Source organism: Arachis stenosperma, chromosome 4, assembly GCF_014773155.1.
Source record: "Arachis stenosperma cultivar V10309 chromosome 4, arast.V10309.gnm1.PFL2, whole genome shotgun sequence".
NCBI classification, from domain to species: domain Eukaryota; kingdom Viridiplantae; phylum Streptophyta; class Magnoliopsida; order Fabales; family Fabaceae; genus Arachis; species Arachis stenosperma.
The window spans coordinates 139,202,956-139,217,167 of record NC_080380.1 but is presented as its reverse complement, the minus strand read 5'-3'; the positions used below and the strand labels follow the sequence as shown (position 1 = coordinate 139,217,167).

At 38.4% G+C, this 14,212-nt stretch overlaps 1 non-coding gene across 1 annotated transcript; it reads right to left on the bottom strand.

Moving 5' to 3' along the window:
• Window positions 1-13,602: 13,602 nt before the first annotated feature.
• On the bottom strand, window positions 13,603-13,710 carry LOC130977592 (small nucleolar RNA R71). Its single transcript, XR_009085278.1, has one exon. It is a non-coding gene; the product is annotated as a small nucleolar RNA R71 (small nucleolar RNA).
• Between the last annotated feature and the right edge of the window lie 502 nt (window positions 13,711-14,212).

Sequence of the window (14,212 nt, the reverse complement as noted above, 5' to 3'; positions counted from 1 at the left end):
GCTCTACTCAAAACGCAATGGCGTGGTTATGATTATTAAAATAGATGCAAGAAAAAGATTAAAGTTTCATTTTATTCTTTTTTATTAATAGAAAGAAACGAAAAGAGGGAATATCATCCACTCAATACAATTTTCTTTTGGTGATGTGGTGCAAATAAGGCACGAATGGGGACCAGGGATTGGTGTGGTTGGATAACGGGGAACGAACTATGTCATTGACTTTAATTATGGTATATTCATTTCAATCGGATTATAGAAACAATGTCATTTATTCATTATTTTTTACTAATATTGTTTTAGTCATATTTATCAGAATCAAACTGGTAATAAATCTGATCATATGACTGAATTACTGGATTACTGATTCAACCGGTGAGTTATTAATTCATCCGGTTAATTCGGTCATAACTAAAAAAATATAAAATTATATTAATAAAATTAAAATAATGTCTTAAAACTTAAAATACGAGTCTTACAAATATTAATAATCAAATATCAAGTCTTAAACATAACTAATAATCTAAAAGAAGAGTTAATAAACTTGTTTCTAGTATAAAATATGTTCTCAATTTAAATCAACAAGAGCAAGTTATTATAAACTCTTTTAGTAGTAAGATCAGGGGTAGGAGTTGCTGATGCTTGTTCGTGAGATGGTGGCGTTTCTGATGGTGTTTGAGATGAAGCCATTTTTAAAATTCTAGCAAAGAAACTAAAAATTTGCTTAAATCAGTTTTTAAGTAACACAACAACCACCATTATTTCACCAAAGTTCCTTGATTCAACTAACAGCAACTCTAAACAAACAAGCAATAAACAACAACAGCTCTAAAAAAATCACAGTAAAATACAATAGCAATTAGCAGCAATCAGTAACTGAAAAACTATATACCAAATTACTAACACAGCAACCAGCAACAGCAACAGGGAAAATACAGCAACCAGCAACAATTCAATAGATTTTAACCAGCAACATTACAACAGATTTTAACTAATATACCAACCAGCAACCAGCAACAATACAATTCAAGAACAATTTTAACTAAAATTCAAGAACAAATTTAACTAATATATCAACCAGATTTTAACTAATATACCAATTCAAGAACAGATTTTAACTAATACCAACTGACGTTAGGATTTTTTGCTAGTAAATAATTTTATAAAAATTATAGTCGCGTTGTAAGTATAGATTCTAAACCAACAGAAAATCCCTTCGTACAAACGTTTTGGTTGTCACAAGTAACAAACCCCTAAATAAATTGATAACCGAAGTATTTAAACCTCGGGTCGTCTTCTCAAGGAATTGCAGGGAGGTATGTTCTTATTATTGGTTATGGAAACAGGTATGTTTTTGGGGTTTTAACGTATAAGATAAAAAGCAACAATAGTAAATGGCAAAAGAAATAGAATAATAACAATAAAAAGTCTTGACTAGAAGAGATTAATTGGAAGTTCTATCCTTGTTGGAGTTCCCCCAAGATCAATTGATAATTGAAGGTTGTTTCTACGTAGTTATCCTTTACTAGGTAGAGGAACGTCAAGTAAGTTGGAAGTCTACTTCTATTCACAAGTTCTAATCCTCTCCCTTGGGAAGGATTAGTATCAATGACTAGAGAGCCAGCCAACAATAAACCCAATTACAATTGAACTCTTGAGTATTCCAACTCAAGGTTCTCCTTTTAATCAACTCCCAATCAAACTACGTTTAAACATAAATTCAAAACTAACATGGAAATGTTCATAAGCCAAATTGAAAAGATAAATATCAACTAAAGTAATAAGATAAAAATAGAAAATAAACTAAAGGAACATTGAACCTGATATGAAGAAATAATAATCCAAAACTAAGAGAGTCCTAATCCTAATTCCTAAGAGAGAGGAGAGAACCTCTTTCTCTAAAAACTACATCTAAATTATGAAAAGTGAATTATGAGTGTTGTATATGAGTTGTTCAATAAATGGCTGCATTCTCCCACTTTATAGCCTCTAATCTATGTTTTCTGGGTCGAGAACTGGGTCAGAAACAGCTCAGAAATCGCTGTTTACGAATTTAGCCACGCTGATTTTCGCAGATGCGACGCGTCGGCGTGGATCACGCGTTCGCATCGCCTATCAGTACGGCCACTATGGCAATTTATATATCAAATCGAAGCCCCAGATGTTAGCTTTCCAACGCAACTAGAACTGCATCATTTGGACCTCTGTAGCTCAAGTTATGATCGTTTGAATGCAAAGAGGTCAGGCTGGACAGCTTAGCGATTTCTTCAACTTCTTGTATTCCTTCCAATTTTGCATGCTTCCTTTCCATCCTCTAAGCCATTCTTGCCATGTAATCCCTGAAATCACTTAACACACATATCAAGGCATCTAATGGTAATAAGAGAGGATTAAATAAAAGAAAATAAAAGCCAAAGAAGCATGTTTTCAATCATAGAACAAATTCTGGGAAGGAATTGTAAAACATGCAAATCATATGAATAAATGTATGAAAGATTGATAAAATCCACTCAATTAATCACAAGATAAACCATAAAATAGTGGTTTATCACCAACCAACAACCAGCAACAATACAATTCAAGAACAATTTTAACTAAAATTCAAGAACAAATCTAACTAATATATCAACCAGATTTTAACTAATATATCAATTCAAGAACAGATTTTAACTAATACCAACCAGCAACCAGCAACAATACAATTCAAGAACAATTTTAACTAATATATCAACAGATTCCATAACAATAGTCAATAGGTCAATAGCAGAGGCACTGACCTGAGGGAGTACAGGCTCTGAGCTTTCTGACGACCAGGTGAGGCACCGACAAAGGACAGAAGCAAAAGCAGCGAAGTAGAAGCACAAGAAGCACAACCCACAAACGACCAATATAGCAACGAACACGGCGAGGTGAGGGGAGAAGCAGTGACGGCCGGGAGAAGGAACGACGCCGCGGAGAGTGACGACGAGGGTGACGGAGAGACGAGGTTGGCTGAGGGGGGTATCGGTGGTGACTGGTGACTTCGGCGGTGACTAATGAGGCCGATTGATGAACTCAGAGTCTCAGACACTCATTCAACTCTCAAGACTCAAAAGATACTGCATTACTGCCATTAGGGAGATCAGAGATGTGAGGCAATGGGAAAAGGGGGGATAGCCTAGGGTTTCATTTCAACGAAAAGGGGGGATATTAGAACGATGCCGTTTAGCATACAAATAAAAAAAATTTGTACCACCCGGACCGGGTCAAATAACCAGTACAGATCGTCAATTTTCATCAAAACCTGACCGGGTGAACCGGGTTTTGCTGGGTCAATTGTATTTTCGGTTCAACGTGTGGCTCGGTCCGGCCAGGTGACCGGGTTTTCGGTCGAGCCGGGTCTGATAACTATGGTTTTAGTAATAAATAAATCTCACATTATGTTCCGAAAAAAAGTATACAGAATATAACATGTTTTTATTTGATATATTCATCTTTTTGATAATTAAAATTTAAAAATTGATGTGTACCCCTAAAAACTCGGCTACTATCCATTTCAGCATAACCAACCAAATATCTCGGAACTCTTGGCAAATCCCAAACAAAACTTGATCACAGTCACGCACGAGCCATACATCAACCTGTTATCCATAACGGCATCCATCACAAATATCGGAACAAACACAAGCGGGATAACCCCTAACTCGTCTATAAAAACAAGCCAAGTGAACCCATATAGTCAGGTCACAGATTTCACTACAGTTTATTACTTTTATCTCATATAACTCACATACTTACTTGAGCGTCGGAGTCCTTTTTGCAAGTGTTCTCGCCGCCGTGTTTTAGAACGCCGAGGTTCATCTACAACGTTGCTCCCAGACGACACATAGTTCGGCCTTGGAGTCAAACAACTGTTTGGAGATTCTCACACCCCGGCTCACCCAGAACGAAACATTTGGCGCCCACTGTGGGGCCAGAGTTAATCTAACCCCACTATATCTCCTATACTGAGCTTTGTTATTATCTTTCTTGCAGGATCATCAGACCTCCTGGCATGGCCGACAACGGAGTTCACCAGCTCACTCAAGCCGAGATTTTGGCTCAGATGACCGAAGTACAAGCTGAAGTCAGAAGACTCGCTGAACTGTCCACCCAAAACAGTTCCAATAAGCATGAGGAGAATGGTTCCAAAGGCTCGGTTAAAGGCAACACAAACCTACTAAGTGTCAACCTGCCAAAGGAGTAGCTGACCTGTCACCATGGAGAGGAAGCATGAAGAGCTTCTCTCAAATCAGAGTCAAACAGAGCCCCCACAGTCAAACTCTAAGTTTGGTGTTGGGAGGCCACAACCAAACTCTAAGTTTGGAGTTGAACCCCCACATTCAAACTCTAAGTTTGGTGTTGGGAGGTTCCAACATTGCTCTAAGAAAATGTGAGGCTCCATGAGAGCCATCTGTCAAGCTACTGACATTAAAGAAGCGCTTGTTGGGAGGCAACCCAATGTTATATTTTATCTAGTTTCTTTTGTTATTTTATGTTTTTTGTAGGTTGATGATCATGAGAAGTCACAAAATCAATTGAAAAAGCAAAAAACAGAATGAAAAACAGGAAGAAAAATAGCACACCCTGGAGGAAGAACTTACTGGCGTTTAACGCCCAGTCTGGCACCATTCTGGGCGTTTAACGCCAGAAAGGGGCACCAGACTGGCATTAAACGCTAGAAAAGGGCAAGCTCCTGGCGTTAAACGCCAGAAATGGGCACCAGCCCGGCGTTTAACGCTAGAAATGGCTCAAAACGTGATTTTGCATGCCATTTGGTGCAGGGATGACTTTTCCTTGACACCTCAGGATCTGTGGACCCCACAGGATCCCCACCTACCCCACCACTCTCTCTCTCTTCTTCCCCATTCATCAATCACCTCAACACCTCTTCCCAAAAAAAAAAAGAAAAAAAACCTTCACCTATCAAATCCCTTCTTTCTCTTCACCACTCACATCCATCCTTCATAAAACCCCACCTACCTCACCATTCAAATTCAAACCACTTTACCCACCCAAACCCACCCATAATGGCCGAACCACAAAGCCATCTCCCTCTCCTCCATTTCTTCTTCTTCTACTCTCTTCTTTCTTCTTTTGCTCGAGGACGAGCAAACCTTTTAAGTTTGGTGTGGTAAAAGCATTGCTTTTTGTTTTTCCATAACCATTTATGACATCCAAGGCCGGAGAAACCTCTAGAAAGAGGAAAGGGAAGGCAAAAGCCTCCTCCTCCGAGTCATGGGAGATGGAGAGATTCATCTCAAGGGTGCATCAAGACCACTTCTATGAAGTTGTGGCCATGAAGAAGGGTCAACTTTGATCAAAGGTTGGACCAAGTCCTCATAGATATTTATGAAGAGGGCGCTCAATGAAAGAGAGATTCAAGAGGGAAGCCAGTTCAACTGAGAAGGCATGACCTCAAGCCCATCACTAAGAAAAGGATGGAGCACACAAGAGACCCCACTCATCATGAGATCCCTGAGATACCTCAAGGGATGCACTTTCCTCCACAAAACTATTGGGAGTAAATCAACACCTCCCTAGGAGAATTGAGTTCCAACATGGGACAACTAAGGGTGGAGCATCAAGAACACTCCATCATCCTCCATGAAATTAGAGAAGATCAAAGAATCATGAGAGAGGAGCAACAAAGACAAGGAAGAGACATTGAGGAGCTCAAGCACTCCATAGGATCTTCAAGAGGAAGAAAGAGCCGCCATCACTAAGGTGGACCCGTTCTTTAATCTCCTTGTTCTTTATTTTCCTGTTTTTCGAAATTTTCATGCTTATGTTTGTCTATGTTTGTGCCTTATGATCATTAGTGTCTTAGTGTCTATGCCTTAAAGTTATGAATGTCCTATGAATCCATCACCTTTCTTAAATGAAAACTGTTTTTATCACAAAAGAACAAGAAGTACAGGATTTCGAATTCATCTTTAAAACTAGCTTAATTAGTTTGATGTGGTGACAATACTTTTTGTCTTCTGAATGTATGCTTAAACAGTGCATATGTCTTTTGAATTTGTGGTTCATGAATGTTGGCTCTTGAAAGAATGATGAAAAAGGAGACATGTTACTGAGGATCTGAAAAATCATAAAAATGATTCTTGAAGCAAGAAAAAGCAGTGAATACAAAAAAAAAAGAAAAAAAAAGAAGGAGAAAAACGAAAAAGAAAAAAAAGGGAGGAAAGAAAAAGAAAAGAAAAAGAAAGAAATAAAGTTGTGATCCAAGGCAAAAAGAGTGTGCTCAAGAACCCTGGACACCTCTAATTGGGGACTTTAGCAAAGCTGAGTCACAATCTGAAAAGGTTCACCCAATTATGTGTCTGTGGCATGTATGTATCCGGTGGTAATACTGGAAGACAGAGTGCTTTGGGCCACGGCCAAGACTCAATAAGTAGCTGTGTTCAAGAATCATCATACTTAACTAGGAGAATCAATAACACTATCTGGATTCTGAGTTCCTAAAGAAGCCAATCATTCTGAGTTTCAAAGGATAAAGTGAGATGCCAAAACTGTTCGGAGGCAAAAAGCTACTAGTCCCGCTCATCTAATTTGGAGCTAAGTTTCATTGATAATTTGGAGTCTATAGTATATTCTCTTCTTTTTATCTTATTTGATTTTCAGTTGCTTGAGGACAAGCAACAATTTAAGTTTGGTGTTGTGATGAGCGGATAATTTGTACCCTTTTTGGCATTGTTTTTAGTATGTTTCTAGTAGGATTTAGTTAGTTTTTAGTATATTTTTATTAGTTTTTAGTTAAAATTCACTTTTCTGGACTTTACTATGAGTTTGTGTGTTTTTCTGTGATTTCAGGTATTTTCTGGCTGAAATTGAGGGACCTGAGCAAAAATCTGATCCAGAGACTGAAAAGGACTGCAGATGCTGTTGGATTCTGACCTCCCTGCACTCGAAGTGGATTTTCTGGAGCTACAGAAGCCCAATTGGCGCGCTCTCAACGGCGTTGGAAAGTAGACATCCTGGGCTTTCCAGCAATATATGATAGTCCATACTTTGCCCAATATTTTATGGCCCAAACCGGCGTTCAAAGTCACCCTCAGAAATTCCAGCGTTAAACGCCGGAACTGGCACCTAAATGGGAGTTAAACGCCCAAACTGGCATAAAAGCTGGCGTTTAACTCCAAGAAGAGTCTCTACACGAAATTTCTTCATTGCTCAGCCCAAGCACACACCAAGTGGGCCCGGAAGTGGATTTTTATGTCATTTACTCATCTCTGTACACCCTAGGCTACTAGTTTTCTATAAGTAGGACCTTTTACTATTGTATTGAGATATCGGGGTAGCTATCTTCATTTTATGCTATCTTAGATCATTGGGAGGCTGGCCATTCGGCCATGCCTAGACCTTGTTCTTATGTATTTTCAACGGTGGAGTTTCTACACACCATAGATTAAGGTGTGGAGCTCTGCTGTACCTCGAGTATTAATGCAATTACTATTGTTCTTCTATTCAATTTCGCTTGTTCTTTGTCCAAGATATCACTTGTTCTTCAACTTGATGAATGTGATGATTCGTGACAATCATCATCATTCTCACTTATGAACAAAGTGACTGACAACCACTTCTGTTCTACAAGCAACAAGGCTCTAGTGTTTATCTCTTGGATTCTTTAACCGGAATCTTCGTGGTATAGGCGAGAACTGATGGCGGCATTCAAGAGAATCCGGAAGGTCTAACCTTGTCTGTGGTATTCTGAGTAGGATTCAATGATTGAATGACTGTGACGTGCTTCAAACTCCTAGCAGGCGGGGCGTTAGTGACAGACGCAAAAGGATCACTGGATTCTATTCCGGCCTGACCGAGAACCGACAGCTGATTAGCCATATGCTGTGACAGAGCATAGGAACGTTTTCACTGAGAGGATGGGAGGTAGCCACTGACAACGGTGAAACCCTACATAAGCTTGCCATGGAAAGGAGTAAGAAGGATTGGGTGAAGACAGTAGGAAAGCAGAGAGACAGAAGGGAAGGCATCTTCATACGCTTATCTGAAGTTCCTACCAATGAATTACATAAGTACCTCTATCTTTATCTTTATGCTTTATTCGTATATCACTATACCCATTTGAGTCTGCCTGACTAAGATTTACAAGGTGACCATAGCTTGCTTCATACCAACAATCTCCGTGGGATCGACCCTTACTCACGTAAGGTATTACTTGGACGACCCAGTGCACTTGCTGGTTAGTTGTGCAAAGTTGTGTAGTGATCACAATTTCGCGCACCAAGTTTTTGGCGCCGTTGCCGGGGATTGTTCGAGTATGGACAACTGACGGTTCATCTTGTTGCTTAGATTAGGTATTTTTCTTCAGAGTTCTTAAGAATGAATTCTAATGTTTCAAGGTGATGTTCTTATCATCACCAAAGCTGATTGATTCTCATCAATTTAGCTCTTGAATGCAATGTCCTGCTGAAGCTTGGCTAGCCATGTCTAATTCCTTTAGACTAAAGCTTTAGACTAACATTGCATGATTCCTGGAATTCTTATTAAGAATTTTGATACCTTTGTTTTTCTTTTCCATATAATTTTCGAAAAAAAGCACAAAAAAAATTACAAAATCATAAAAATCAAAAATATTTTATGTTTCCTGTTTGAGTCTAGAGTCTCATGTTAAGTTTGGTGTCAATTGCATGTTTCTGTTCTGTTTGCATTCATGCATGTGTCTTCATTAATCTTCAAGTTGTTCTTGATGATTTTATTACTCTGATTTTTAATTCTCTTGACTTGAGTGTTTATATGTCTCATATGCATTCTCATTTTGTTAGTGTCAGTAGTATACAAACTGCTAAGTTTGGTGTCTTGCATGCATTGTTATTTGATTTTAGTTGCATTTTGATTATTAAAAATCCAAAAATATTTTTAATTTGTGTCTTCTCAAGTCAATAATACAGAGAATTGAAGATTCAGAACATACAGCAGAGGAATTGCACAGAAAAAGCTGGGCGTTCAAAACGCCCAGTGAAGAAGGACAGACTGGCGTTTAAACGCCAGCCAGGGTACCTGGTTGGGCGTTTAACGCCCAAAAGGGTATAGTTTTGGGCGTTAAACGCCAGAATGTGCACCATTCTGGGCGTTTAACGCCAGGATGGCACAAGGGGGAAGATTTTGTTTTCAAATCAATTTTTTTTCAAGTTTTCAAAGTTTTTCAAAATCAAATCTTTTTCAAATCATATATTTTCAATCAAATGTTTTCAAAATCAATTTCTTTCCTTTTTCAAAGATACTTACTAACAATTAATGATTTGATTCAACATTTCAAGTCTGTTGCCTTTTCTGTGAGAAAGGTTTAATGTTTGAATCATATCTTTTCTTGATAGCCAAGTTATTATTTTTTTTTAAAATCAAATCTTTTAAAATTGTTTTTCAACTCATATCTTCTCAATCACATTTTTTTTAACCAATCATATCTTTTTAATCACATCTTTTTCAAAATAGTTTTCAACCAAATCTTTTTGATTTCTAGTTTCAAAATCTTTTGCAAAAATCACTTGATTTCTTTCCCACTTTTATTTTCGAAAATCAATTAGTGTTTTTTTTTCAAAATGTTTTCAAAGTCTTTTACTTAATTTTCGAAAATTACTTCCTTTCTTCTAACATCCTTCTATTTATGGACTAACACTATTCCTTAATGAAAAATTCGAACTCCTTCTTCTTTGATAAGTTCGAATTTTCCACTGATGAGCGGATAATTTGTACGCTTTTTGGCATTGTTTTTAGTATGTTTTTAGTATGATCTAGTTAGTTTTTAGTATATTTTTATTAGTTTTTAGTTAAAATTCACTTTTCTGGACTTTACTATGAGTCTGTGTGTTTTTCTATGATTTCAGGTATTTTCTGGCTGAAATTGAGGGATCTGAGCAAAAATCTGATCCAGAGACTCAAAAGGACTGCAGATGCTGTTGGATTCTGACCTCCCTGCACTCGAAGTGGATTTTCTGGAGCTACAGAAGCCCAATTGGCGCGCTCTCAACGGCGTTGGAAAGTAGACATCCTGGGCTTTCCAGCAATATATGATAGTCCATACTTTGCCCATGATTTGATGGCCCAAACCGGCGTTCAAAGTCACCTCAAGAAATTCCAGCGTTAAACGCCGGAACTGGCACCTAAATGGGAGTTAAACGCCCAAACTGGCATAAAAGCTGGCGTTTAACTCCAAAGAGAGTCTCTACACAAAAATGCTTCATTTGCTCAGCCCAAGCACACACCAAGTGGGCCCGGAAGTGGATTTTTATGTCATTTACTCATCTCTGTACACCCTAGGCTACTAGTTTTCTATAAGTAGGACCTTTTGCTATTTTATTTTCATCTTTGGATTGTTTTTGATCCTTTGATCATCTTTGGACATCTAGTTCTTAGATCATTGGGAGGCTGGCCATTCGGCCATGCCTAGACCTTGTTCTTATGTATTTTCAACGGTGGAGTTTCTACACACCATAGATTAAGGTGTGGAGCTCTGCTGTACCTCGAGTATTAATGCAATTACTATTGTTCTTCTATTCAATTCCGCTTGTTCTTTGTCCAAGATATCACTTGTTCTTCAACTTGATGAATGTGATGATCCGTGACACTCATCATCATTCTCACTCATGAACAAGGTGACTGACAACCATTCTTGTTCTACAAGCAATCAAAGCTCTAGTGAATATCTCTTGGATTCCTGATAACACGATGCATGGTTGATCGCCTGACAACCGAGTGCTCGCCTGACAAACGAGCCAGCCATTCCGTGAGATCAGAGTCTTCGTGGTATAGGCGAGAACTGATGGCGGCATTCAAGAGAATCCGAAAGGTCTAACCTTGTCTGTGGTATTCTGAGTAGGATTCAATGATTGAATGACTGTGACGTGCTTCAAACTCCTGAAGGCGGGGCGTTAGTGACAGACGCAAAAGAATCACTGGATTCTATTCCGACCTGATTGAGAACCGACAGATGGATAGCCGTGCCGTGACACGGTGCGTTGAACATTTCCAATGAGAGGATGGGAGGTAGCCACTGACAACGGTGAAACCCTTGCATAAGCTTGCCATGGAAAGGAGTAAGAAGGATTGGATGAAGACTGTAGGAAAGCAGAGAGACGGAAGGGAAGGCATCTTCATTCGCTTGTCTGAAGCTCTCACCAATGATATACATAAGTATCTCTATCTTTATCTTTATGCTTTATGCGTTTATTACCTATACCCATTTGAGTCTGCCTGACTGAGATTTACAAGGTGACCATAGCTTGCTTCATACCAACAATCTCCGTGGGATCGACCCTTACTTGCGTAAGGTTTATTACTTGGACGACCCAGTGCACTTGCTGGTTAGTTGTGCGAAGTTGTGTAATGCCATGGAATTGAGCTACCAAGTTCTTGGAGTTCATGGCCGGGGATTATGAGAGTTGTGAAAAGTATTGTTCACAATTTCGCGCACCAAGTTTTTGGCGCCGTTGCCGGGGATTGTTTTGTGTATGGACAACTGACGGTTCATCTTGTTGCTTAGATTAGGTATTTTTTTTTTCGAAATTCTTGAAGATGAATTCTAGAGTTTCATGATGATTTGTTGAAGTCTGGCTGGCTGAGAAGCCATGTCTAATCTCATTGGACCGAGGTTTCAACTTATCATCACAAGAGCTTGTTGATTTTTATCAATCTTGCTTTTGGAGCAGTGATCTGCTAAGGCTTGGCTGGCCTTTGGCCATGTCTAGTGTTTTGGACCGAAGCTTTCTTTGAAAGCTTGGCTGGCTGTGAAGCCATGTCTAATTCCTGGACCGGAGTCTTAGACTAGCATTGCACTGATTCCTGGAATTCTCATTAAGAATTTTTGATATCTTTTTCCACTTAATTTTCGAAAAACACAAAAAAAAAATCAAAAAAAAAAATCATAGAATCCAAAAAATTTCTTGTTTGAGTCTAGTGTCTCATCTTAAGTCTGGTGTCAATTGCATACATTCATGTGTCTTAAGGATCTTCAAATAATTCTTGATGATTTCTTACTCTGATCTTTGAATTCTTTTGACTTGAGTGTTTATGTGTCTCATATAGTGTCAGTAGTATACAAACTGCTAAGTTTGGTGTCTTGCATGCATTGTTATTTGATTCTTGTTGCATTTTGATTATTAAAAATCCAAAAATATTTTTTAAGTTGTGTCTTTTCAAGTCAATAATACAAAGAATTGAAGATTCAGAACATGCTGCAGAGGAATTACACAGAAAAAGCTGGGCGTTCAAAACGCCCAGTGAAGAAGGACAGACTGGCGTTTAAACGCCAGCCAGGGTACCTGGTTGGGCGTTTAACGCAAAAAAAAGGGTGCATTTTGGGCGTTAAACGCCAGAATGGATGCCATTCTGGGCGTTTAACGCCAGGATGGCACAAGGGGGAGAATTTTGTTTTCAAATCAAATTTTTTTCAAGTTTTCAAAGTTTTTCAAAATCAAATCTTTTTCACATCATATCTTATCAATCAAATGTTTTCAAAATCAATTCCTTTCCTTTTTCAAGGATACTTACTATCAATTAATGATTTGATTCAACATTTCAAGTATGTTGCCTTTTCTGTTGAGAAAGGTTTAATGTTTGAATCATATCTTTTCTTGATAGCAAAGTTACTAATTTTTAAAATCAAATCTTTTTAAAATTGTTTTCAAATCATATTTTCTCAATCACATTTTTTAAAAACCAATCATATCTTCTTAACCACATCTTTTTCAAAATAATTTTCAATCAAATCTTTTGACTTCTAATTTCAAAATCTTTTTCAAAAATCACTTGATTTCTTTTCCACTCTTATTTTCGAAAATTAATTAGTGTTTTTCAAAATGTTTTCAATTTCTTTTACTTAATTTTCGAAAATTCTCTTCCCCTCTTCCCACATCCTTCTATTTATGGAGCACCACTCCTTCTCAATGCACAATTCGAACTCTATCTAATCAAGTTCGAATTCTTCTACCTCCTTCTTCTATTTTTCGTTTCCTCTGACACCTCAAGGAATCTCTATACTGTGACATAGAGGATTCCACATCTTCTTGTTCTCTTCTCTTTCATATGAGCAGGAGCAGAGACAAAGGCATTCTTGTTGAAGCTGACCCTGAACCTGAAAGGACCTTGAAGAGAAAGCTAAGAGAAGCCAAAGCACAACTCTCTTTAGAGGACCTGACCGAATTCTTCAAAGAAGAAGAACACATGGCAGCCGAAAACAACAACAATGCCAACAATGCAAGGAAGGTGCTGGGTGACTTTACTGCACCTACTCCCAACTTCTATGGGAGAAGCATCTCTATCCCTGCCATTGGAGCAAACAACTTTGAGCTTAAGCCTCAATTAGTTTCTCTAATGCAACAGAATTGCAAATTCCATGGACTTCCAATGGAAGATCCTCATCAGTTTTTAGCTGAGTTTTTGCAAATCTGTGACACAATCAAGACTAATGGGGTTGACCCTGAGGTCTACAGACTGATGCTATTCCCTTTTGCTGTAAGAGACAGAGCTAGAATATGGTTGGACTCACAACCTAAAGATAGCCTGGACTCTTGGGAAAAGCTAGTCAATGCCTTCTTGGCAAAGTTCTTTCCACCTCAAAAATGGAGTAAGCTTAGAGTGGAAGTCCAAACCTTCAGACAGAAGGATGGAGAATCCCTCTATGAAGCTTGGGAAAGATACAAACAATTAATCAGAAAATGTCCCTCAGACATGCTTTCTGAATGGAGCATCATAGGTATTTTCTATGATGGTCTCTCTGAACTATCCAAGATGTCTTTGGATAGCTCTGCTGGAGGATCTCTTCATCTGAAGAAGACGCCTACAGAGGCTCAGGAACTAATTGAGATGGTTTCAAATAACCAATTCATGTACACTTCTGAAAGGAATCCTGTGAACAATGGGACAAGTCAGAAGAAAGGAGTTCTTGAGATTGATGCTCTGAATGCCATTTTGGCTCAGAACAAGATATTGACTCAACAAGTCAATTTGATTTCTCAAAGTCTGTCTGGAATGCAAAATGCACCTGGCAGTACTAAGGATGCTTCATCTGAGGAAGAAGCTTATGATCCTGAGAACCCTTCAATGGAAGAGGTGAATTACCTAGGAGAACCCTATGAAAACACCTATAATTCTTCATGGAGAAATCATCCAAATTTCTCATGGAAGAATCAAGAGAGACCTCAACAAGGTTTCAATAACAATAATGGTGGAAGAAACA